Source organism: Netta rufina (genome assembly GCF_964035555.1).
Source record: "Netta rufina genome assembly, chromosome: 9".
In the NCBI taxonomy this organism is placed as follows: Eukaryota; Metazoa; Chordata; class Aves; order Anseriformes; family Anatidae; genus Netta; species Netta rufina.
Genome location: NC_140132.1, coordinates 22510964 through 22537886, shown reverse-complemented (window position 1 = coordinate 22537886; position 26923 = coordinate 22510964).

Here is a 26923-nt window from a genome sequence, read left to right as displayed (position 1 = left end):
CTACACAAACAAAGCATTGATAGCCGGAGATTAGCAGAACACTGATATAAAGATAACCCACACGAAGGCTCTGGAGCAGTGATGGATTTGCCCACTATTCTTTCCCCTTTGTTAGGGAAGCCTTCCTAGTGAAGTCACTTCTTTACCCTGCAAACAGTCAGCTCCGGGTTTAGCCCTGTGTTGTCACACAAACATGACAACAGTGTCCTCGTTGGCCCTGCAGACCGCTGCCACCTCCCCTGGGGACAGTGGTCAAGACAGAGCCACTGGCCCCGCTCCTCACCAGGTTTTGGGACCTTTGGCTTTTATGGGGGTTAATTCCTCTCTGGGACACTGAGCAGAGTGTACAGAGCCCTTAACCTCCCAGGTGAGACTGTTTTTGTCTCATTTGTAGTGTGTGGCTTCCTGGCCAGCAGACTGGGCTGACTCCCAGCCCGACCCCAGCCCCATGGCACAGCACGGCTTGGCTCGGCATGGCATGGGCCCACGGCCAGCCTCCGCTCTGCAGCCCTCTCCCAGCCTCTCGGCAGGGCAGGCTCCCTGCTTATCTCCAGCCCTGGGAAGCCAGCTCAGGAAGCTAATCGGGCAGGAAACTACAGACTTTTTTTTAAGGTTCATTTTCTGAAAGTTCCTCCGGCTCTCACGAGCTGTGCCTGGGCAGCAGGAGAAGGGCACGGCTGCTCCCTCCTGCTGCTGCCCAGGCATTGGCTCTGCTTGGCTGCCCTTCCCCTACGGACGCCTTTCCAAGGCTGCTCACGTGGGTTTGGCTCCTTGTGCTTCCAGATCGTACCTGGCCACCTGCAGACTGCCTGTGAGATGGAGAGAAGAGGCCGAGACTCCCCATGGACATGGTCCTGACACTGCCTCCAGGGAGCTCAGACCCTTGCCCAAAGAGCCGGCATCTGCCTGAAGTCTGGTGAAGCCTCCAGCCTGTCACCATGACCAGCAGGACCCTTTTCACCAAACCGCACTGGTTTCTAAGGCATGAAAATACCCCCTCCAAGTGTAAAGAGGGTGTTTTGCTTTTGCAGACTGCCCTGGTGCTCTCGAGATGCCAAAAGGGTCACCATGAGCTTTGTAGGGTGAGGTGGGCTCCCACCAGCGCACTACATCCCTTGCTTCACAAATGCCCAGCGGTGGCCTGGATGTCAAATCCAGTTGTTCCTGAAGTGCCTGCTGCATTTTGGCTGACTTACAGGCCAAACGGAATGCGAGGCTGACTGCCCCAGTGCTTTCTTTGCTTTCAGATGCTTTTTTTCTCTCTCTTTACCACTTTTCCATTGTCTGGCATTTACAACACACCCGCAGAGGTAGAAAGGCATACACTTACCTCTCTTTCCTATCTAAGCTACTTTAAACTGAAGGTTCAGTGCAGTTTCCAATTGGAAAAATTTTTGCACAGGCCATTTACAAGGCCTTTACAAGCCAGCGTACGCCAAGACCTCTCCGATTTCCAATTTGCTGCGACTGAGCCTCACGGGCACGAGGAGGAAGGAGCCGGCTTGCACCCCTCGCCAGCTGGAGGACGAAGCCACCAGGCACGGGCACAAAGGACAAAGGGAAAACCAGAGGCAGAGCATCAATTTGCAGGGAGGACTAAAACCTCAGGTGTTTTCTGCCACTTCAGAAGACTTCTGGCGTGGGCATGCCAAGAGCCTGGCTCCTGCTGATGTGGGTTTTGAGCTCTTGTCTTCAAACCGTTTAGATGGGATCAATGGCAAAATGAACAAGTATACTCATTAAGTCCTAAATATGTCTGAAAAGATATACATAAATGTATACATCTCTATAAATAACGGCATAAATCTCTTTATATATTATTACAATTTATTTCTTAGCTTGCTACCACTCTCACTGTGACTGTTCTCATCCTCTCACACATAAATGACCTTCTGCAGTACTGCTGGTCAGGCGAGCTGCAGTGCCAGGTTTGCAGCAAGAAATCATCATCTAATGGCCTCAGAGGGGGCTGGAAGCCAGAATTTTCTGCCATTTACTGTTGGCTTGGTGTGATCTCAACCTCCTGTGAGCACCCCATGCTGCCAAGTGGAGCCTACGCTGACCACGGGGGTGGGTGCTTTTGGAAGAGTGGAGAGGATGCGGGTACCCAGTTCACAGTTTTCTAAGGGGTACTTGGACACTTCTTGCCCTTCCACACCAGCCTCCTTGGGTGGAAGGACACTGCAATGATGGGCATGTGAAGCAGGACACCAGGAGGAGGCAGGCTCCGTGCAGGCGGAGAGCAGGTGGTGGCGTGGGAGGGTTTAGGGACAGAGGAGCCAAGGAGGGTGCGTGGGGAGAGCAAACAGGGCTTTCCCCAGGGACACTCCAGGCTGCACTTGATGACCTCACAAGCACCCTGGTGCAGCACACGAGTGCAAGACAAACCTCAGCCCCTCGAGATTAGCGATAGCTGGGAAATACTGTTATCGCTCCCAATGAAACTTCAGGAGCCCTTCACAAAAAGTCCCCCAGATTCCCAAGGGCTTTCAATGAGCATGAGATTTTTCTCTGGTGTCCCTACTTTTTCCCTCATCCCACCCAACCGTGGCCATCAATGGCCAAGGGGGCTCTTGTTTTCCTCAGTCCTTGCCCAGCCACGCAGGACCTCAACCTTTGTCTCAGAGGTTTCACCCACTGCAGAGATGCCACTTCTTTTCCTCTGTCTGACGCTCTCTGCTGAAATTGGGGTTGGGGATTTTCCTGCTGACAGTCAAAAAGCAATCTCCTTCCTCGCAGGGGGTCACTTTAACTGCACGTCACCATGCCAGACGGTGAGCGTTAGCACCACCCAGTTTCATTAGTTATCGAGGCTAAAGTTACACTTCGAACATTCATCAATCAGTAGGAAAAAATACGCATCAAATTAAAACTCCCAGCGAACTCCAACACCTAAGGGCTTTTTCCTTTTACAAATGACATTTTCTTCCACTGAAAACAGAACTACTTGTGCAGGTGGTTTTTAAACACAAACAGCTGCTCCATGGAAATGCAGTCAGGGAAAATAATTCAGAAAAAAAAGTGAAAGACAAAGCCATGGGTGTGGAGCAAGAATCTATACAGCCCCAATTCCCAGGGAAATATAGGAAGGGAAGAGAAACCTCAGATATAAACAGTAAGTGGAATTTCCATTGCACTGGTCCCAATAAACACACTGGCTTTAAGGGAAGAAAAATGGGATCAAGGGAACAGGCAGAGCTAGTCGGTGTTGCGATGGAAAGCCTGTCTGAGGGGTGCAGCTCATAAAAAGCCGCTTCATCTTTCAGTGTCAGCACAATGCCAGGCTGTATGTTAAACTGTGTTATCAGTTAGGGAAGCAGACCAAGGCTGGGATAAACATCACTAGATAGCCAGGTTTTTGTGGTCACGGCTTACTCCTGCCTTTCCAGATGGTTCCTCCTTTCTTTTTGCTTCATTTCAAGCTGTCCATCTTTTAAAACACCCTATGGGAAGTAACTGTTTCCACCACTGCCATCATCATCTTAAATCCCAGTATAACAGTCTCTGGCTAAAAAGTACTAAAAAAAAAAAAACATTCTAAGTTGTTATACTGTGGCCAGACCGGGAGGTGAACTACCCAAGATCACAGACCACCCCAGAAGGGTTTATTATAAGAGGTGAAATTACCCAAGGATTTAGAATATTGCTGCTCTTTTATTATTCCACCGCCTCGTCCAGTAACATCTCTGAATCCTCCATTGCCTCCATTTTTTGTGCATCCTGTCAAGCAAAAATTACCAGCTTCACTTCCAGGGCACTTTGAGCCATAGCCCCTCTCCATGTGCCATCACCGTGTAGCCGCACGGTGCTGGCTCCCCTCCAGTAACTCGCTGCAGAGATCTCACCCAAAACGCTGCTCCTTCTCCAGCCCTGCCCTCCACCCGGGGGAGGCTCTCCCTGCAAACACCCAAAGCTATTCCACCATGCTCCTTCCAGCTCTCCTTCAAGTTCCTCTCTGGATTCAGAAGAATTAATCTCATGGTATGCTACAACTGTTGTCAAGATGACAACTCTTGGTTTCCTCCTCTCTTTGTTCATGTACACATCTATTAATGCTCCCTCTGACTGTAAGGTCCTACGGTCTCCTGGCTTCTGCCATCTTCATGGTGAAGCTCCCAAATCTTGTAAAGAATGAAAAAAAACTTTGCATTAACCATTTGCTTACAGGGGAGGGTTGTGAGCTCAGCTAACACAAGTGGGCCCAGTGCCATGTTCCTATCTGAGCAAGTGTAATTCCATAGCAATAAGAACCCCAGAGCGTCACCCATTGCTTTTCCTGGTGCCAACAGTGTATAAAATACTTAACATACAGAAATGAAGATAAAGTCTCCACCTTAGGAACTGCATTCCAAGAAAATGACATGACCAGAGAAGAGGTGCAATGAAAGCCAATCTGATGCTAGCGGAGGCACATGTGCAACTTGTTAGTTCCACCATTATTCCTCCCTTTCTCTGTACCTCTATTGTGTTACTGCTCTTTGCAGGCACGGACTTTGCAACAGGGTAAGTGCTTTTGTCAAACCAGATGAGACCAACAGCATCCCAACCTGGGAAGGAGCACGTGCCAGACAGCCCTGGAAGGTGTGCAATCCTTGGAGCGGACAAATCAAAACCTTAAGCATTCGGGAACACAGAGCAGTCAATCGCAATATTAACGTGCTGGTACAATGATTAAAGTTTGGCGTTACACATATTTTCAGATGTACTGACACTTCATTCTCATAAAGGCCGGCTCAGTTATGTTTGATTTGTATTAATATCCTATAATGTGAATATATTTGCTGAAAATTGCTTAGTAGTAAATCTCTATCTCAGAAATAAGCTTATATTTATTTTTAGTATTCATGAATTGCACGGTATTGGACACCATATATTTAACACCTCTGAAGAAATCCACCCGTTACTTTTGAAAGGAACACCTTTATATATCATTATGGACATTGTTTCCTTAACAGTTAATCACACACTCTGTAATCATGTGACTTTTACCTTAAGAGAGAAAAATGAATGACTCTTTAGCTTGAAATGAAAAGCCCTCTACTTGACCTTTCAACGTGAAAAACCACGTAGGGCCAGGTCCTGAGGGTGCTGAGCACTCTTGGCCGCATGCTGAGGACCCTTGGCTTCCCCTGCAGTCGGCAGAAGTTGAAGGCATTCAACAATTTGCAGGATCAACCCTGTAATCACTAAAAGCTCTCTCTAGAGTGATATAAATATGGACAGTCACTTCACAGATTTAGGCCAGCATTAGGGTTACTTTAAAACCAAAGCTGTCGGGGAAAATGTTGGATCTATGATATGACTTTGAACCCAGGTCACTAAAATCTTTCCCGACGCAGCATCTTCTTTGGGATTCTTAAGAAAACTAAACCTGCAAAGACAAATATTATGGCAACAAAAATAAATGCGCAAGTTTTTAACCTTTTCAGGGAAAGTAATTCCTTTATTGGCTGCAGCTAAAACTTCCTACCTTTCTTTCCCTTTTTGTTGTATCTGTGAGTAATTTCTTCAGTCACATTGTTTATAAGAAGTGAAGTTATTCGTAATCATGCCTTAAGAGTATGTACACAAACTGGACATCCTAATAGAGCACTATGTATTAAATTCCTGATTGTTTGACATAAATTCTCTCTCTTTCTTTTACTCAGACAGGAAGCTTCCCATTTATTTACGAATAGGTTAAGACCCTAGTCATGTTCCTAACCATGTTCCTAAGTGCTAACATATATTAAGTAAATTTAGAGCCTCTTCTGCATAGGAAACAAATTAAACTGGTTAAACATGGAGAAAGACTAAATGTAATCTATCTTTTGTCATGTTTATGATATCGGAACGCATCTTATATGAATGTTCCAATTTGGCTGTTACAGCAGATGGGTTGCTTATGATAAACCACAACTACAGACAGAGAATGTGATAATATAAATCATAAAGAAGATAAATAATGAAATTCTTTGAAATAACATTGGTTAAATATTTAGACATTTGGTTTCTGAGCTTGCTTGCCCATACAAAACAGCATTCTCTACCAACGGACAGAAATGCTCGCAACAATAATTATATTGGGTCAACTAATAAAGTCTAGGGGACTTATTTGTATTTACGGACCTCTCTGGATTTAAGCATAGAAAAGTTGTATAGACAGGGAAGATACTTGCTCTGAGGCGGTAGTCTGGTATGAAAACCTACCTAAAAGAGTAAGGAAAACCCGAGAGTGAGCTATTTCTCCTTAAGTCATGGCACACTGGAGCACTGTTACTTCCTTCTTTGGGCTCCTTACAGTAAAGTACACGTTTGGGAAAAAGTGAAGATTTGATTTTATTCTCCCTAATGTATGGCTGGCCTAGCTGAGATGGCATAAGCCAAACTTCAGAATTATTACACCCAGAACTTCAGTTTTCCAAATCACAAAAGTCCTAGAAGTCTGATTTCTACACCAGACTTTGACTACATCAAAGCAACCCAGTTCTCACAGGTTTTGTTTTTACTGTCAGCTTTCAGATTTCCAAGGTAAGTGTCTGGTCCAAGCTACACATCCAAGCTGTCCTGACAGAGAGACGAGACTTCTTGAATGCAACCCTTGTCATCCTCACATAGCGGTTTATGGGAAACCAGGTGAATTGCCCCCATGCCTCTCTTTTTAAACCGATGATCAATTTAAATTACTCAACAGTAGATGATTAACATAAACTAGATGTCTAAGGCCAGTATTTGACATGGCTCAAGACAGAGAAGTTTAGTGCCTATTTTGGTGTCTCAGTTTCAAATACTGCTTGAGTATTTTGCTCAGTGATGGCCAAAAAGAACAAAGCTTGAGCAGCCAGCACTGAAACGAGAATTATTTATGTGGTAGACTAGAAAATGGAGCCCCTGACTATTCAGATTTATGATTTCTGAATTTTCCAAGAGACACGCATCACTTTACATAATTCTTGGTTAGTTCCATTTAATACCTAGAGCAGTGAAAGCAACAGGGATATTCATTAAAGACTTAAAGATAGAGGTATATTCACAATGGCACGGTTCCTCTGCCCAGACCCTGCCATGACCTAGGCCCTGAGGATCAAGGGGCTGTGAGGGTAACCCACAGCCAAGTGTGCACAGCCAGCACACCCCAGACAGGCACTGACACACGATTCAAGGCACACAACGGAGCACACGCCATCCCCCTCCCTTCTAAATCAAGGATCTTGCCTTTTAAACCAAGTGATTATGATGAGGGCAGTGGGATTAAGACAGGACCGGAGCCTTTTGTGCAGGTGGTTACCCTAATAGGAGACTTTCTAGTAAGAGAGCACTATATATTCTTTGGGCTCAAAGCTAAACTTTTATTAAAACCAATTAATTCATTGAACAGGCTTGTATCGCTTTACAGTGCCTGGGCCTCTGCTTAAAAGAAATCAATTGTATGAGTACAGCTGAGAAATAACCGCTATAATAGATGTTTTAGCTCTTGCTTTTACTTTTCTCTGATAGCCCTTAAGGTGGTCAGAGGTAAAAGCGAAAGATGCATTGTAGCCTAAGGGATGATTGAATGAAAAAATGGGGGATGGGAGTATAGCTATGCTGATAGACCAATTTCCCACCACTGCAAGCCGGCGCAATTGATTGATGAATCCTTGCTCTGTCAAGAGGCAGCCCTTCAGATTTGATCACATAAATACTCATTCAACTCAAATTCTGCTTGACAAGCCTCAGACAGCTTTGTTCTGTCACAGATATCATTGGAAGGAAAATGCTCCATTAATCATCCTTAATTAACTTTACCATAGTCTGCTGGAACCAATATGTTCCCTGGCTAAATCCCTGAGACTTAGCTAGATTTCTGTAGTTATCAAATAGAGAGTTGTTTTTAAAGTTCCTCTCCCTTATTGCTGTTAACTACAGGAAATCTTTCCCTGCCTGTTTTTAGGAAGTCACTTCCATTGATCAGGAAGTGGCTTAATCCTTTGACAGTTAAGCTCCTTTGCCAGAGACACCCAATTATACCTATTTCTGATTATAAAAGATTACTGTTGGATCCGCACTAAGTGTTAAGGCTGCTTTACTTCCAAAACAACCAGTTGTTTTCAGGCAGCTGGAGAGCTCTAAAAACATCAGTGAAAAAATAAAAACTATGAGAAGGGAATAGGAAGAAACACATTGGGTTAGTTAGATTTTGGGGACAATTAGGCATCATATATAATACTTCAGGTGCAAAATAGTATTGTTTTCTCCTCAGCCTTTCTGCTAACCTGTGCACCCCACTACTGTTGGAGGTGTTAGATATAAGAGGTAAATGCCCCACACCATGTGCCGGATTGAGCAGAAAGCGTGCAGACATGCTTGTTAGCCTGGGATGCCACTATCTTTTCTCACTCAACAGTTGTGTTCTGCTGAGGAGCTGGAGCAAGCCCTGGGATTATTGAGTCAACATTTCCCACCAAAAGAAAGGATGCTCAGATGGCTCCTGCTTTTGAGGGATGTTCTCTGTTCACAGGGATGCCCCTGAAGCACGCAGAAGGGTGTTTGCCTCACAGAGTTACCCCCATGTATCATTACACAGACAGCATTTATTTATTTCTGACACCTTCCTGATGTTTTATTTTAATATGGCCAAAACATGTATTTCCAAAGGATTTTACTGGAACATGAGGGTTCCAGCACCCTGCTGGGTTGAGGCATTGCTGCTGTAGGTGCTACACAGAGGATGGAAATAAATTCCTTACTCATTCACTCCCATTGACTAGGATAAATTCCCATGAAAGGATTCACTAAAGATGAGGAAAGAAAATATTTTAGAATCCATTTGATTAAGTAGAAGCAAGTGGGAGAATCATTTCTTCAGTGGAGTAAAGCCTTATGTTTGTGCTTAGTGCTACAAAACCTTACTCACATGAGCAGCTCAATTTTTTAAAACTATATTACTGAGAGCAAGAGAATGCTTAGGAGAATATGGGCTATCTATATTGATAAACTTGTGTGTGTGCAGCTGGTTACAGTCGCTGAAATATAACTTAAATTGTTGAGCAAATTTAATAGTACAAGCTAATACCTCTTTCCGTAGCTCATATTAAGGAAACAAATTATTTTAAAGTAACATTGCAGCACAAGGGGGAAAAAAAAAAGACCCTGCTCTTATCCCTGTGTACATCAGAAATCTTCTGCTCACCCTGGGGAGAAGTCGCTTTGTGTTTCACTCCCCACCAGCCTTGGACTGTGGTCAATTTAATCAACGCGCCTTCTGACTGCCGCGCTGCTCCGCTGAAAATGGAAGTGACCACTTCAAGCTGTGCGCTCCGAGAAGCCAGCTGGCCTGCTTTAAAGTCTCTGGGAGCTTGACATACTAATGTTTTCTTTACAGCACAGAACATGCTAGTTACAAAGGCATCTTCTCAGGTTATACAACAGGAAAATCCAGGCTGCAAAGCCTTTGCACACTAAAGGACCAAACTGGAGAAGCATCATCTGACAGCAAGATGACAATGAATTGTGTAGAGAAACGAAAGATATCTGCATAAAGAGTGGAAACAGCTTCTTCTTTTCTATCTTGTGATGTGTGAAATATCCACCCGAGCTAGAACACCCTGCAAAGCCAAGTGCTGGTGTCCCAGAGCTGCAGTGCAGTGTGAAATCAAGGCAGGCGTCTTCTGGGGTGGGCAACACCAGGTGGGTCCTCAGAAAGAGCTGGAGCCAACAGAAATCGCTGAACTGGGGACCTTCCTGACTTTTCTGTGGGTTTGGCTCCACTTTGTCATCCTTTCCTTTTTCAGTTCCTTCTCCTATTCCCACACACTTCTCTCCACTCCTCTCCCAGCTCGCACAGGTTGTGAGTTAGGTTTTTTCCCCACCTTCACCACAGATGTGCTCAGGCAGAGGAGGAGGCAAGGTAATGAAGGATTCAGGAGGAAGGAGAACGCCAGCCATGGTGCCTGCCTGATGCTGCCTGGGAAATGATGATAAACCAGGTTTATCAGCTCCAATCTGGGGACTGCTCATAGAGAGGGTTTGGAGGTGAGAGCTGTAGAGATTCTGCTCCCTATGGCACTGGGAACTGGGGTTTTCTTTCTTAATCAGTTTCATCTCAAAGTAAAGACACGACATAAATCAATGGACAAAGTGCCTAACTGAAAGAATACCTAGATGCAGCAAACTCTAAATAAAACTCTATTATCTAGACCTCTGTGAGAGCGTCCAGTCCATCTTTAAATCACGGAACGAAATAAACAGGATCAGATGTATAGCGAAAAACCTGTAAATGTCCTTTCTCATTACGGAGGTCAAAGAATACATTAGTTATTTTTAACTAATGTCTTATTCGACCCCATGCAAACTTAAATCAGTTTGGGTCTGACTGATTCAAAGCTGTTCTCTGGTTCCCTGCTCTGCTGTAATAATTGACTAGGCTAGACTTTAGAAAGGTCAAAAAAGCAGCCCAGCTTCATATTATTTCAGCTAATAACTCAGTTCTTAAATCAAAATTTAAGAACTAATCTCTCAAAGCACTATTTCCTCCCCCTCCATTAAATCCATATGTAATTTCAAATTAAATGATAGATGTCTAAAATTGTTACTTTTTGCTTAATTACTTTTAAGTTACCGGGGAACACAGCATGAGGGTTTGTTAGAAGATCTAGGATTCTCCAAAAAAAAACGGGAATTAAGAAAATCTAAGAAAATCTAAGAAAATGCAGCAGCGACTAAAGAACCTCAGGAAAAAACAGCAGGCTATGGACAATCTAAAGGGAAAACCAGGCGGACACATTGCAGCAGCCAACGCAGGCTCAGAAGCCTGTAGGGGAGGTAGGGTAGGGCTGATAGGATGCTTGACAGCGCAGATGAGACGTGGTGGTCACGACAGACGTGCTGGGGGCTTCCTTTGAGCGACAGACAACAAAGGCTTCAATTCAAACTGTCATCGCTCCGTTCCTGAAACACACATTCCAGTAGGGTACCAGCGTTTGGCTTATTAAGTGCAAATCTAAACATTGAATCTTGTCAAATGCTTAACAAACGAGTTAACATGTAAGTAACCAGAAATCTACACTCTAGTAAGTGTAGAGATCCACTCTTTCACTTTTGTGAAATATTTTAAATAAATATTTAAATAATTTAAAATATTTTAAAGAAAAAAAAAATAAAGAAAACAAAATTCCAGGTGCTTTTATTTCATTGCCTTACTTTGCAATGTTATTCACTCACAAAAAACCCTTACTCTGCATTCAGCATATTCTTATTCCATTCTGCCATTCTGCTGTCCTTATCTGACTCCCTTCGACAGAAATTGGCCTTAATCCCAATGTAGGAATGCAAGATGGAGATGGTTAGGAAGCACGGCAATGCTAACAAGTGCTGTCATTCCTCTGACTTCATTACAGTGGTATGTAAGAAATAAGAGAGAGAAAATTCACCCTACTTGCACGTGTAAGAAGGAGACCACTTTGCCCCACTGCAAGTCACCAAAAACCCTCCCCTGGTTCCTGAGGATGAGGATGGGAGGATGAGGGCGGGAGGATGTTTGCCCAAGCACATCTGGATGCACATCTGGGGGATGCTTTTGGTACCACACACATCTCCTGCTTTGGCATCACAAAACCAGGTATCAAACACATTGCTGGGCACGGCACCATGACGCAAGCTGTAGCCATCCAGTTGATATAGCGATGTTTTCTCTCCCTCCAGCTCTCCTCTTATCTCCCCCAAAATGCCTTTTCCTTTTCCACTTTCAAAGAGATTTTTTTTTAAGATGCCAAACGCCGGGGTCTGACTGCTGTTTACGGGATCCTTACTTGGGGCTGCAATAAACTGCAAGCGGTTTGAGGTTGGCTCTTCGAGCCGTAACCGCTGTTGGGTTTTGTGTTGTTTTTTCTGCCGAGGGAGCTTTTCTTTCCCGCTTCCCCGTGGTCGCTCCACGCTGGGCTTTTGTTTAGCCTCTCGGCACAGCGTTGTTTATTTGCACTAACAGCACTGGCGGTGCTCCCCGTGGGCTGTTTGTCCAACGGCCTGTGGAGCCTCCATCATTTTATTGTTGACAAGTGGTAGGTGGGATCCAAGCTTTTGTGGTCACATTGTTTATTGATAATTACCTGTTAATTACTGCTGCTGCCAGATTCCTATAATTTACTATAATCACTGTTTTTTCTTGCTCTTAGAAGTACATGTGAGAGAGAAGGGATAACAAAGAGGGCAAGAGAAGCAAGTGGGCCCACTGGTGATCTCTCTTTCCTGAGTTTTAAGGTTGCACAATTTGATTAATGTAACGTGGCTGCAAGCAGGAGCAGAACCCAGCCAGCTCACACCGCTGCAGCCCTTTGGTTCAACCAGGGCATCACCAGCTGGGGACAGCTCTGCTCCTGTCTCTGTATGGGGGTGGATTTGGTGGGAGAGCTCAACCCAAGTTTGCTTTCCCTCAGCAGTGGAAAAATGTAAGCACTTCAGAAAGTCTTTTTTTTTTTTTTTTTGCAGTTCCACCATGTCTGAAGAAGAAGATTTTTTATTATTTTTTTTTTAATTAATCTATTTCTTTATTTATTGATCCATTGTTTTCATTGTTTTGAGCCTGACTTACTCTGTGCACTAGGATGTCACCAGAGGACATCTGCAAGAAGAGCAAGCGGTACCCTCAGTTGTACCACTCTGAACGCATTGCTCTAAGGGAGGTTAAGAGGTGGAGCCTCGTCCCTTGGCCATGGGATGGCCGCCCACCAAACTGGGACCATCCCAGACTCACCAGATACATGCTGACATGTCCCCAGCCCATGGGGAGAGAAGAAATCTGCCTGGGAAAGCGCTGGCTCCTCGAGCACGGACCACCCTGGCAGGTGATGCTGCAGCTGGTCGGCTCTTCAGAGGGCAGCTGCTACCACAGGATTTATCTTTAGAGTCCGAAACTGCAATTAAGGCCATGTATTTATATCCTTATGTGCATTTCCCTGCCTATGAACTCTGGCATGTCTTAATCCCATGTTCCAAACGACAGCAGTTGGTGCAAATGCACTTTAAAGGGTCACAGTGATAACGCAGTACCCCTTCTGAGATGTGGCCAACTATCAGCTTGAGCCTATCTCAAAACACAGAGCATGAAAACCAGCACCATCAGCAGACCTGGAAGGGACGGGGAAAACCAAAAGTAGCCCACCACCAATCGATACCTACAGAGGCATTTTCATGAATGTGTTGCCGCAAACCACTGAGGTTTGCTGCAGATGCAAAACAAAAGATTGCATTTTCCATGTTCTGAAGAATTTTCACAGCTCCTTCTTATAGAAGTGTTATAGCTGGGAGGGAACTATATCTTTGCTTAGATACTTTTATATTCTAGGTGCCTATTTACACATCTCCTGGCCTAAACAACAGCCCCCCACCCCATGCCAGGCGCGCATCAGGCACTGCCTGGCACCATCCCTCCTCATGACTCAGGCTCTGCACATTGTCCAGGCAGCCCGATCCAGTTTATCATCTTTGTTTGGTGTAATTGTGAGCAGAAGTATTTATACGCACCCACATACCCTACAAGTAAATTTATAAAGGCAACTGTCTCTTTTAATCTGTAGCACAGCCAGTGTAAACAGTAATTTGAAGGAATATTTAGATTTATTGCATTACTTGCTTAAAGATCAATGTTTAAAATGGATATATATTGCATTAATCCAAACACGCGCCATATCATAAAGCTATTTGCACAATAAATTTTCAATTCCAGCAGACATTTTAATCCCGTTTCTGCTTCCAAGGAGTGCTCTTTTCTGCACACAAACACACACATACGCTCACAAACTACTATTGTGATGTTAATTAACCTCGTTTATAAACCACCAACTAGACCTGTAACCTCAGCACGATGTATGGTTAGCCACAGGGAGGTGAATTAAAGCCCTGTTAAGGAGAAGGGACAAAAATCAGCTTGGTGCTGGGGCTGATGTGTGATGCCCACCTCAGCACCAAGGCCGCTGTGAGCCCCCACCTTGCCTCACCTTCCCGCAGCCACCCCCAGTTATTTAAACTCCACTTCTGCGGTTTAAAATCGTAATATCCCATTGACACAGGATCCAAAACTCCTTCAGAGCTAATAAAATGTCACCCTGCCAAACTGAGACGCTACGTGCCAACCTTTAGCCTCGTGTGAAATTTTATAACTGAGTTATAAACCCCTCAGAAAACAGGGCTCATAATGGAAAGGCTGACAGATTCTTAACTATACAGTTTCCAGCGGGTTTCTGCTTAATATACTGTATTTCTTCTCCTTGAAGATATTAATTTACTTTTTGAAATGTTCATTGCTAAGATTAAGCGTAGGTTTTTGAAATGTATTCACAGGCAATTTATGCAGGCACACAAATGTACTCTTCTCCAGATGTACAGAATACTAATTTGAAAATGATTTATATGCCGTGCTGCACTGTACATCCATCCCCTGCTCAGAAGGTTTTCCTCTGACACAACACTGGGATCATCTCATATATTAGCCCTCCAATAGCATTAGAAATTCTCTGAAAAATTTATGAGGATTTTGGTCCATGGCATGGGCAGGAATGAATTTTGTAGGTTTCAGCAAAATGGCCAAGAACGGCAGACACTGAAGGCTTGTCAACAAGTGAATACACCAGAAAACAAAGGTCTATACATATCGAGCATATACTTCTACGGGAGGACAAGCAGCAGGAGGGCTCAGGAGAACCATGAGAAGACCACAAAGTCATTAACTCCTTAAAATAATCAGTCCTTTACCCCAAAACTTAGCATTTTGGTGAGCATGTGCACCACTATCGCCACCTTCTTTGAAGGGCGGCCCCTGGCACAGAAGGATGGAAGGAGACAGCCCGACTGTAACAACCAGCCCCAGAAATGACATTAAAACGGGCTTCTTATGGACTTCTACATCACTCCGCTTGTAATATTTAGAAATAAATACTCTTTCAGCAATTAAAAATTAAATTACATTTCCACCCGTAGCTGTAGCTCACTTTTACTCTCCAATCTTGGTCCACAGCTACTCCACACGAAGACACGATGTTTGTTCTGCACACTTCAGTGGTTTGCCCCCCCAAAAATAAAGGTGCGTGCTTCAAGACAATCGATCTCAACATTTTCAGGGGAAAAATCTTTTCTTTGAAGCCACACATTTTCCATGAACTTCTGCATTCACTATAAATACAGGATTATAAAAGACATCGGTGATGAGAAAACATACTTGCCTTTGAAAGGTGAAGGCAGAGGAGAATGAGCAGAATTTTCTTTATTTTTTGACGGCAGTAAAATTTTCTGGGCTTTGCAACCCCCCTCGATTTCACGTGGCCTCTTGGAGCACCATAAGAGAAATAGCGCCGGACAGCTGAAGGCTCATTCAGCACAGGAGATGAGAGAGAGAATTTATAGATAGAGCGAGTGAGATTTCTCGCAGAATACAGACGGCTCCATCTCTACCTCGATTTTATCAAAAAGCCATTGACATTCATATCGAGTGGTTCCCATGTGAGACAGAAAAGGCCAAACGTGTGCACCACAAACACAGGACCTTGAACTGCACTAAAATGTTCCTTCTGGAGGACTACTGGACACACTGCATGGACTGAAATACCCCTCCTGCTGCACAGACACAAAACTCGAAGCCTTTCAGCTTTGTGCTGCCATGCACATCCCAACCACCGAGATTTTAGTCTGAGTTTCTATTTAATATACTTGATGTTAGGGAATTTCTTTAATTTTTTTTTTTTTCAGAGGTATTTTAATACCTTTACGCACTTTTAAATGTCTTTATTATTATTAAATCACGGCTTTGCTGCTTCCTCTAGAGTTGGAGGAGCAGAGATATAGGAGCGTTCTCCGAAATTATTTAAACCAGATTGGAAAGATGCTGGAATAGTTTTGACACAGGACTTTTTAAAATTCCTTCTTATTTAATAAAGCTGGCTGAGGTTTCGGCAGACAGTAGTAAAGAGCAAATGGTGGGCCTGGCTCTGCTCCCACCGAGCTTTTGCTACACAGATGAAGCTTCATACTGCACCGGCAACTAGAGCTCCGCTGAGGCCATCAAGATGATTATTAAATCAGTGAGGGATCTAGTAAAGACCTGATTCACAGTGTTTAATAGCAGCCGCATCACAATCTACCTTTATCTTTTACAATAAAAGACCATCACTAAATAGTTTACTGCAGAATTAGAGTTTTTGCCAGCGAGTTGAGCGTGATTATGATTTTAGAAAAGACACTGAAAATATCTGGTGGAGTGAATTCTGTAATTTGTTCTGTCAACTGGGAGAACAACTTCGGTAAAAAACTATTTCATCTGCCCCTGCTTGAGATGATATATTTTATTTGAAATAATTTCCTCGGTCTGTGTCTGGAGGGTGAAAACTGACTTGTTCTTATTTATCTTTCTTTTGGGGCCGCATGAATTTCAGGCTCATGAAAGCGAGCGACTGATAGCAGTTAAGCCAGGCAGGGCATTGGCAGGTGAGCTCTGAGCTTCCGCGCTCGGCAATGCCTCTGCGCTGCAGCCCCAAACACCTCTATATCCTGGGGAATAGCCGGCCTGTAACAGGCGCTGCCACTTCTAAAATACCAATAACTGTGATCTATGACTTGGATTTCCAATGGAATGGCAACTAGATTGGTTTCAAAACTGCTTCTCCCCTACCTGCATTAGGGGTTTGTAGAACACCCTTTGCTGCAGTACCCAAATGCTAACTGGGGCCATCGATCCCCACGCACGGGCAGGACACACGGGGTGAGCACACAGTGGCAAGGGTCTGTAGGACAGCGGGGGTCAGAGACATTTAATGCTAAGAAACTGCAGCTCTCATAGCTTAATGAGAAACCAAAGTATGTCTGATGTGGAGGTGTAAATGTATGGATTTCCAAGCCTCCTGCTTATGGTGGGCACCTCTGTATGTGCCGCCAAGCATTTTGGCTTAATTCTGCCCTGTGGTTTCTCCAGCGAGAGCTAGAGAAGACTTAGAGCTTGGCTTTGACCTGGAGTGGCTAAGCCCAGCCTCACAGGTGCTGCTGAGATCTGTGCTGGGGACCATTTTTTGGCAACCACTGGATGTGGCCTTACCTTGAGTGCTACAGCTCGAACCAAGCATCACAGTGTGGTTACAAAGCCACAAAAGTTTCCATTGAATCAAGGCGACGTTACAAGAGCATCCCACAGGCACTGCTACAGCCCATGGCTGTGAAACGGAGCCACACATTGCAGAGACCTGAGGATCATCAATTTACATTTATTTACATTTATTTACGTTAGTTCCAGTTTTGGAAGTTTAAGTCATCGCTCCACTTCTGCCACGCCATTCCTCACAGCACAGGTTTTCAAAGAATAGAGAAGAAATCAGACAATGAGTATCACCTCTGAATCATAAACTATCTATTTCCAGCGCAACCAATTGCCTTTCATCCCTGCTTTCCTAAGAACAGATTTTATATGGTATGCGAAACCAAAGGTTGTTACAAACCGTAAGTCAGAGATGAATCAGTTAGGAAGAACCCATTAAACATGAATCCATGGAAATCCTCCTTTTTTGTTGTTAAATATTCCTACAATAAATGCTACAGTGTGACTTGCAATTTCCTCAAGTTCCTTTTCGCAGAACAATGATGGTTGGCAGCCACTCAAACTACTTCAGTAAACTTTGCAAGATAGAAAGCAATTTAGTTCCCCTTTAAGACCGCATTGCTAAAGTTATGCTCATTGATTTCCAGCCTCATAATTAAAATTCCTCATTAAACATGCTTGACAGCTGAATGTGATTCCTTTTACCTGCTACTGCTACCTTTTTTTTTTTCTTTGTGATACCATTTCATTACAAAAGAACAATAGATTTCCTTTCAGGGTAACATAAGGGCACGGTGAGTAATGTACTTTCTATCCTACAGAAGGCCTAATATTGTTAATTTGCTAAATCAATTAAAAGAAACCACTTTGGAGCAAGATGCAGGTCTTGCATATGGATCACATCAGACATAATGTGCATGAGTTCAAAGGCTGGCATTTCGCCCCAGTTGGCACCTAGCAGTTTACTCCGATCCAGGGAATTTGGCTCTTGATTTCAAACAAATGCATCCTGAAGGCTGAAGGCCAGGAGTAGCTCGGTGTGATTTATGCTTCATACTTTCTCATAACACGAAACCTAAAGAGCTAAAAAGAAAAAAAAGGCTATTACTGGGCATTTGCTGCAACGTACATGTAAATACAGCACTACAGCAGCAGCCCGGATCTCAGGCACCCAGCGAGCAGAAGTGCAGCTGGCTCGCTTGCCCCTTGCACTATGTTGTTTAACATGAGCTTGTCCTGTGCACAACTGCTCGAATGCCTGAAATTACTCCTCCTCCTGCCAGCTGGGACAGTGTGAGATGGCAATGACCTGTTCATAAACTGGGGGAACCTGCCGGTGCAGCGACCAATTCCCAGGAGATGAATTATGCTCACAATGTTGGTGGACCTGCCCGTGGCAGCACTGACTTCAAGCACCTTCCCAGCACCACAGCATCTCTTAGGCTGAAGCACACAGCCAAGGAGCCGAGATTCCCTTTGCAGCCATAAAGTTATCAATGGGAACGGTTTAAAAGGGCAGATTTACATTTACAGGTAGTGTTAAGACATCACATTTTGCCCAGCCTACCAAGTAGCTGTTGCAAAATACATCTCAGAGCTGATTCAGAAATGGGATGGAGGAAGAGATCACAGAACGACTAATTGCTCTGCAGTTTGACACAGCAATGAAATCCTGGCTTTGCCTTTCCAAATTGCAGTTTACCAATCCAGGCATGCAGCATGCCAGTGACCATGCCAGCAGACTGCTAGGCAATTAGCAACATATTAAATACTGCAATCCAGTGTTTTTTCATGTAAAATAAATAAGCTGTATAACCATGCTCCGCTGGTCCCTGAAGTGGGTAAAGCCCAGTGCTGCACGGATTTGCTCTCACGCACATAAAGATCACGCTTGTTTGGAGCAGTGCCCACAGATAGCTAAGGTGCTGTCAGCATTTTCATTACAAACCCCATTTTCCTACAGTTTATAACTTGGATATTTTTTCCCCCCAAAACTGTGGATGTAATACTTATGAATCTCACGGTGTGAATATTTTAAGTCCTGTTAAGATGAAATTTGGTACCACGGGCTGTGAATGTGAAAGATATTCATCCTGAAAGAGGTTGGAGAAATAAAAGTTTAAAAAGAAAACAGCAAACAACCATTCAAATATGAATGATTCCAGCTCTGTGACAGATGTTGCTAATTTTTCCAGGACACTGACGTGGTCTGAGGGGAGGCAGTGATTGCTGCTGCCACTTGTCCTTCCCCTGAAAACTTCTGTCCACTAAAAGGATTTCAAGAGTACCTACATGGAGAGATGCCCTCACTAGCAAAGCGCAGGCACCAGGGACCAGAGAGAAGAAACACCACAAGGATTTCTAGCGGAAATAAATACTGTCAAAATTCAGAGTGACTTCAGCATGGCTGGAACAATGCTCACAGGTGGAGGTGGAAGTGCTGCACCATGCAGGAGGCAGGCAGAACCGCGCACCTCTCCAGGACCCACTGCACTGCCCCTTCTCCCACAGCTACCCAGAGACCACCAGGTCTCTTATTTTGGAGTGCTCGCATCTCTCCAAGGAGCTATTTGGCCGTGCCTGATGCGGGTGATCCTGCAGTATATCAGGGAAGACGCAGGACATATCCCATGTCTCCGCTCTTTGTTTTTTCTGGAAAGGAAATCCGGCTGTGGGGGCCCCTGGGAGCCCCGGGACGCTCCGCTGGAGCCCTGATAACCGCGGGACAAGGACCTTTGCCATCCCTGGATGCTGGCTGGAAATAAAGGCAGCCCTGCGGGAGGCACCTTCAGCTGCACCACCAGCAGGACATCGGTTCTGGTGTCCTCAATGTGGCCGAACTCAGCGCCAGCCCCCTGCTGCCAGCCCTCCCCGCAGCCCCACCACCGGCCTGGTGGAAAACTGGGCCTGTGTCCCTTTGGGGATGCCGTGGCCACGTGTCCAAGAGGTAAAAGTGGAAGAAGTAAAAGTGGAAATGCTCAAAGGGCCTCAGAAACCATCCTGCTCCCCAACCTCAAAACTGCTCAGATCTGAACCAACCTTCCATGTTTTGGAAGAACAGATGCAAAGTGGAGGGGGAAGAGGAGAAGCAGAGGATGAAGGGGGTGTGAATCTTTGCAGGCTCATCAGGAACATCTTTGACTGTTCCTGAGCATTATTCATTTCCTGGAGCAGTGTCCATGGGAAACGATACAGTCACTGCTCTTCGAAATACGCCAAATGTACGGCACATGAGGGAGTTCTCTGTGTTACGACATCATTCGCATTTTTGAACTCTCTATCATCCTTACACTTTAGGAGATTCTCCTCCCAAAGTAAACAAAGTTTGGTGGGGCTCAGTGGAAATCTTCTGCGGCAGACAAAGTGATGAAAAACACGTACATTTGGGAAGCAAAACCTACGCTTTGGAACAGGTCCGAGTCAATCAACTGAACACACTACGTTTAAAATGTCCCTGGTCTCAATATCTTGTCATTGGCAGGAGGGAAATGCAATTTATGAAGGTAAGCCTTGGCACCCAAATCCTTCATTAAAACCCTCCAGTTGTTGGAAACATCTGGATGTATTTTATGCAACGGAGCCACGTACACGAGAGCAGACCCAGGCCTGCATTTCTCCGCACCCTCCCAGGACTTGCTGTGGGTCCCATCAGGCTCTCCAGGCCTCCCCCTGCTCTGCGGGATGCTCTCTGCCCTTGGTACACTCTCACTAGTATTTTTCTGTTTGCCTTCTTCCCACTTGTTTCATTTTCTTCTTGACTTCAGAGCCTGTGTCCACCCCAGAAGGCCTTAAATGTCTCTCCCAGAGCAACTGGCAGACATGGAGCCTCTTAATGTTATCACAGCAGTGCTGGGATGTGCATGAGTCCGTGGGCAGGAAAAACTGCACCGGGACAGATGGGGAGATACACTGACTTTGGGAAAACCCTCCTGCTCCAGTCCACCCCTGTGCCGTGAGCACAAAGACACATTTGTTCATAGCCCTGAGGCATAAATAAATTAAACAGCACAGATTATCTCTAGAGAGAATCAAAGGTGAATTTGATACACAAGAGTTTACTAAAGAAAATCAGAGAGAGGTGGCAAACACAACCATAGGCAAAGATTTTAAATTAATTTAAAAGTGACTCTAGAAAGTAATTGAAAACATACCCGGCTCTTACAGCCATGTAGGAGCTGGCCATTCCTACATGAGACAACTCCAAAACACTCCATATGGGATCCTGACCACTCACGTGACTTTTAATACCCACACGATGGCACTAAAATGGCCTATTAGATTTACAGTGTCATTAACCTTCCAACATAAAATGAGAGTCTGCTCTGGTGAGAAAGAAAGAAAAAACAAAAAAAGAAAAAGAAAAAGAAAAAGAAAAAGAAAAAGAAAAAGAAAAAGAAAAAGAAAAAGAAAAAGAAAAAGAAAAAGAAAAAGAAAAAGAAAAAGAAAAAGAAAAAGAAAAAGAAAAAAGGAAAAAAGAAAAAAGAAAAAGGAAAGAGAGAGAAAAAGAGAGAGAGAGAGAAAGAGAGAAAGAAAGAAAGGAAGAAAAGAGAAAAAGAAGGAAAAGCAAAACAAAAAGAAAAAAAAAGAAGAAGAAGAAAAAAAAAGAAGAAATAAAAAGAAAAAGAAAATAAAAAAAGAAAAAGAAAAAGGGAGAAAGGACTGGTCTCGCTGCTGCTGGGTTTCAGGTAACCAGTCCGTGAGGAAATGCTGACAGGGGTCACTGTGGCATAATCTTTCATTCAGCCCCAAAGCTGTCACATCCTCCCCAGATGTCTGAAACATAGATATAAATTTTCATTATCCGGCAGAATAGGGGCAGAGGTACACAAAATGATTTTTTTACCAATCAAATTATAGCTCATTGCCAGATTATGTGTAAACACTAATTTTGTGAAGTTTTCTTGTGGTCATTTATCTACACCCACATGTAGTAGCACTGCTGAAGCTAGAAAAAAAGAAGAAGGTTTTTCAAATTCAATTATTGTCTTCATAATCAGGTTGAGGACACATAAAAACTGAATAAAAAATTAATGCTATTATGGAGGAACTGTGTTTTACCCAGCAATACAGTGGGATCACAACATCTTTTTAATGACAGCAGAAAGGATGCGCCACTTCAGGAGGATCAGAAAAGCAGTTTTTAGTGTTTTGCAAAACTAATTTGAGGTGTTTCTTGGAATTCTTCAAAATCTGGGCGTTTTTCCCAGGCGTACCATCAGCCTGGCACCCATGGGTAGCCGACCCTAGCCTGGAGCAAAGCGAGGGTCTGCTCCCTCTGCCCGGCACACGGACAGCTTAGAAGTGAAGATGGGAACATATTTACTGTGGAAAGAAAAGCTGAGTTGGGTTGTAATAACTTATGATCCTTCAAGGCAAATTCGACCAAGTATCAGATCCTGGTGACAGTATCCACTGGAGAACAAGGTCAACTAAAACTGGTAAAATATTCCTTACAGGTGACTGCTTGGCAGCAGCACCGAAAGGTGCAGTTTGTCCTCTGGTCCTGCTCTGTGAGAGCAGCAAGCACTGCACGTAGCGAGCAGTCATTTGTGCAATGCTTACAGTAACAGCAGAAGAAATAGCTCTGCTGGTGGCTTAGTGCACAAAGAGAGGGAAAGTCACCAAAGCACCATGTTTCCTTTTTCCTTGTATGCAAGACAATGCCATTAATATTTCCCCATGTGTGACAATGACATTAATATCTCTTCAGGTCACAAGGAAGTTGCGAGGCAGGATCTGTGAGATGTCTTTGTAAAAAGTTGGTAGGCTCAGAAATGTGAAGCCTACAGCGTTATCTTGTTTATTATCTTGCTTGGGGACTGCACCAAATGATCTGCAAGCCTGGATCACTGTCACCCTGTTACGATGAAAGATGTGCCTTTGGTTATGAACTACTCCTGAGACACCAGATTAGAGTTCAAAGGCTATTCCTTCCATTAGTGGTAAATGCAGGAATTCTGAAACAAAGTGCTGTACGTGGTGTCAGCTCGTGCATATCACTTTGCTATTTCACTCCACAACTGCTTTGCAGTAGTTGGAGCTACTGTTTGAACCCGAGCTATGTACGAGCCAAAAGTTTGGGGCATGTTCACTGGATAACCCGGATTCTTTTCTATTAACCATCAGCAAACACTTTGTATATGTCACAAGCCTCCCACTCCCTTCCAAAAGACTGGGGTTTGATGGAAGGAGGAAGAAAAACATGACTATTATGGGATCCTGTAAGATTTAATACATCCCCTGGAAGAAGTGTAGCATGCCCAACTCCAATTTCAAACGGGGGATACTGAGAAAACTCAATTTTCTCATGTAATCTGGGAAATTCCACTTGGAAAGGGAGTTTTATGGACGTCAGGAGCCATATTTCCTGCTGTAACACTCTGGGAATGGATTTCTCCTGTCTTGGATTCAGGCAAAGCTGACAGAGCCAGCTTGGCCACCTCCCTAAAATGGTGCTCCCCATTGTCCAACAAGAAAGTACCACATCAAACGTTGCCACAGCCGGAGAACATCAGGAAATGCACTTGGGCAAGACCCATACAAGCAGCTCCACCCCCAGATCACCCTTCCCGTGTCCAGGGACCTCTGCACTGGGCGTACGTCTCATTAAAAAATCCCACAACAAATTCCTGCCTTTGGTACAACGCAACGAGCACACAAAATTATGCAGGTCTGCTTTAAATTAAAACAAAAGTTGCACCAGATAGGATCTCTGATACATATTGAGTTGCTTTTCTCATCTGAGATTCTTCCTCAAACAGCTAAAAACAATTAGGATAAATGAGCAGATATAAAGGTCAGCAGTACAAACAATTCTGGGAAAGCTAGATAGCTCACTGGATAGTTCCTTTACTTCCGTTACCGCAGAATGAATAGATACATGTCCAAACTCACTCGCAGCAATCTGATTAGAAAGATATTCAGAGCTCCTAAATAGCTTTTGTGGTTTCATCTTTTTTTCCTAGCTGAATTGCCTCTACGCTGCCGGCCCGCCACAGATCTGGCAAGGAGGACTCTTTTCTGGAGCAGCAAAGCTCAGGGTGTTTTTGCCATCGTACGCCGGAGCCCGTACGGGAACACCGACATGTGGCATTCTGGCACATGCATGTCATTCCTCGGGACCATTAGTCATCCGCGTAATGCCTAATGACATCACTCTGGAAGGAAATAGAACAAGAGAAAAATCAATGGACAGCAGATACCTACCTATTATGAACTATAATTGTGCATTTACCAGTCTGCCAAGCCATAAATCTAGTAGTTTAAAACCCATTTTAGCATACATTCATATATGTTAGGAGGTTATTAACACAGGGGTGAATTATAGCAAACAGGCTCCTAAGCAGAGTCAGGATATGTATTTTTTTAAATAATTATAGCGTTCAGCACTGCAGTTAAGACTCAGAAGGGTTTTGTGTTCCACCAGCTTTTATCCCTAACCAATCACAATGGCAAAGGACAAATCCTCTTAGACTGCAACTTTCTACCCCTGAGCAGTCTTCGTAGCAAGTATTGATCATGGGGGGCAATCTGCAAGTCCCTCGTTAGGAAGGACCAGGGCGTAATTATTGCGTGGAGTTAGGGCCAGACTCAGTTCCCACTGAAATGAGTGGAAGCCCTTTTGCTCTTTTTATTTTGTGTTGGATTGAACCATTTGAACTTCTTAACTCCAAAATGGAGAGGTTAGAAAAGCCCGAGTTAGGCCTCCAGAGATGTTTTGAAGGGTGTTTGCCTTGGCCAACAGAAACCATTAATAATTCAGGCTGAAGGAGGAAAGAGCTGCTATGACTGGCAGATTATGCACTGACAGATTATTAAACATCGTGCAAATACTTCTGCTGTGGTAGCTCAGAAAAACCCCTTGTTCTCATACCAGCGGTCTGTCATGTAACAAATTCTTAATAGGTTTTGTATGAGCAAATAATAATGATTTTTGGTCAGAAGAAAACAGTTTTTAAACACTCATTATGATGAGGAATTCATGGGAAATGGGTTTTAAAACACCAAAAAGACTTACTAATAACAGAGAACAGATACCCACGGAAATTAGTACATGGTCACAATACCAACCAGAAAAGCAAAAGTAGTAGTGCAGAAAAACTTAACTTTATATTTAATATTGTATCCCTCATTCACCCAGTTAAGTCCACCATAAATACCAAAGAGTCTGGACAGCATACAGGGAGTGCTGCTTATGTGCACGGAGCTTGGCTCTTATTCAGTTGGTCAACTTGGGTTCAGCTCTATCGCTCCCATAAAATGTACCTTGCATACTGAATATGTTAGTACTGATACACATGGCAAAATAGAAAACTTTTCCTCCATTTTCTTCAGAATGCAGTCAGTAGTCAACACATTTAAATCTCTCTTAAATAATAAAAGCATACTCTACATAGTCTTCTGCCAAAATGGCATGTTTTATTTCTGGACAGTGTAATGAATTGCTTTAGCTCAGAACAAAGATAATTTAGCACTTCAGGGATACATTTTTGGCTTCTGCAAAACCATAAACTCTAGCTTAATCAGTTTTGAGTCAAATTCCTAAAAATGTCAAAGAAGCTCCAAAAAATCAAGGTCATTTTAGTACAATTTCTTCACATGTATTTTTCAAAAAAGCAAAATCCAATTCTGTGCCCAGTGACTTTGCAAGTGGTAGCAGTTCTGCCAGCTGCTCTTGAGAAGGTGGCGATCAACGGCTCACAATCAGGTGAAACAAGCTCAAAAATTCTAACACACTTTTAAAGACGTCTATGATAATGCATATGGGAAGTTTATCAATTATGCAACTAAAAGAATACCTCACAAATATGTGAGCAGCGAGGGAAAAGGTGGTGAGGAAGTAACTAACGGTTTAGCAGATGTTGCTCTGCTTCTTCAGAGGAAAATGTACTAATTAAAGAGTTATGCTGGGTGCCATAAAAGCAGACATTTGTACAAAACATAATATTTATATTTATTGCAGAATTCCTTTTATGTAGGGTTAAAAAAAAAAAAGAGAGAGAGAAAAAAACACTAATATAAATTTAACTGCTGCTGGAGGTAAATGTTTTCATGACACCCACTCTATTTTTCTGCTATTGCATGATCTTCCCCTTCACACTGCAGGACCGAGCATGCAGCCTCCCCGCACACCCAGCCCCTTCCTCCCGAATACTTATCGCAGATTAATGATGTGGTGTAGGGCCCGTGGCCGACAACATGTGCATGAACTCAATTTCCACATGGTTAGCCAGAATATGAATGCTTGCTTTTGGGTCCAACCATTTCACGACAATAAATATTTACTTGCAGTATGGGTATTCCTAAGGTCATTTTGCAGCTCTAGCAGTTGCCTTGCTGAGTAAGTCTTTCTCTTACAGACGATTCTTTGTCAAAGCCATCATCTCATTTCTGAGTTTTGCTCTTAAAATGTAGTGGGAAGAGTTATTAACTGGGCATCCCAGCTGATCCCTAGTGCCAGATTTCTTTACAACAGAGCAAATCTATTCAGAAGCCTAGATACAGGTTAAGGAGCCTAATTTATGGCATCTTTTCTTTCTTTAAAAACAAAACAAAACAAAACAAACCTTTTGCTATGATTCCTAACAGTTCTCTTCTTCCCAAATATTAATCCTACCCTGAAAAATCTTTTCATAGATTTCTCAGCTCCTGCCTTGAGCACAAAAATCTCCAGGATTACCCCAACATCTGTATCATCAACACTCTCTGCATCACAGCAAGGTGGCACTTCTTCTATCTTCCTGTGTTAAGACTGTTTTGCAGCTGTAAGACATTTGGAAAGTATAATTGATATTTTTGTAATACACCAGCTCCAGTCCTGAAGTCTGCTATTTACTCTCTTTCCAAAGCATGCTATAAGCAAACCACAACAAGCGTTTTCTTGAGAGCCAG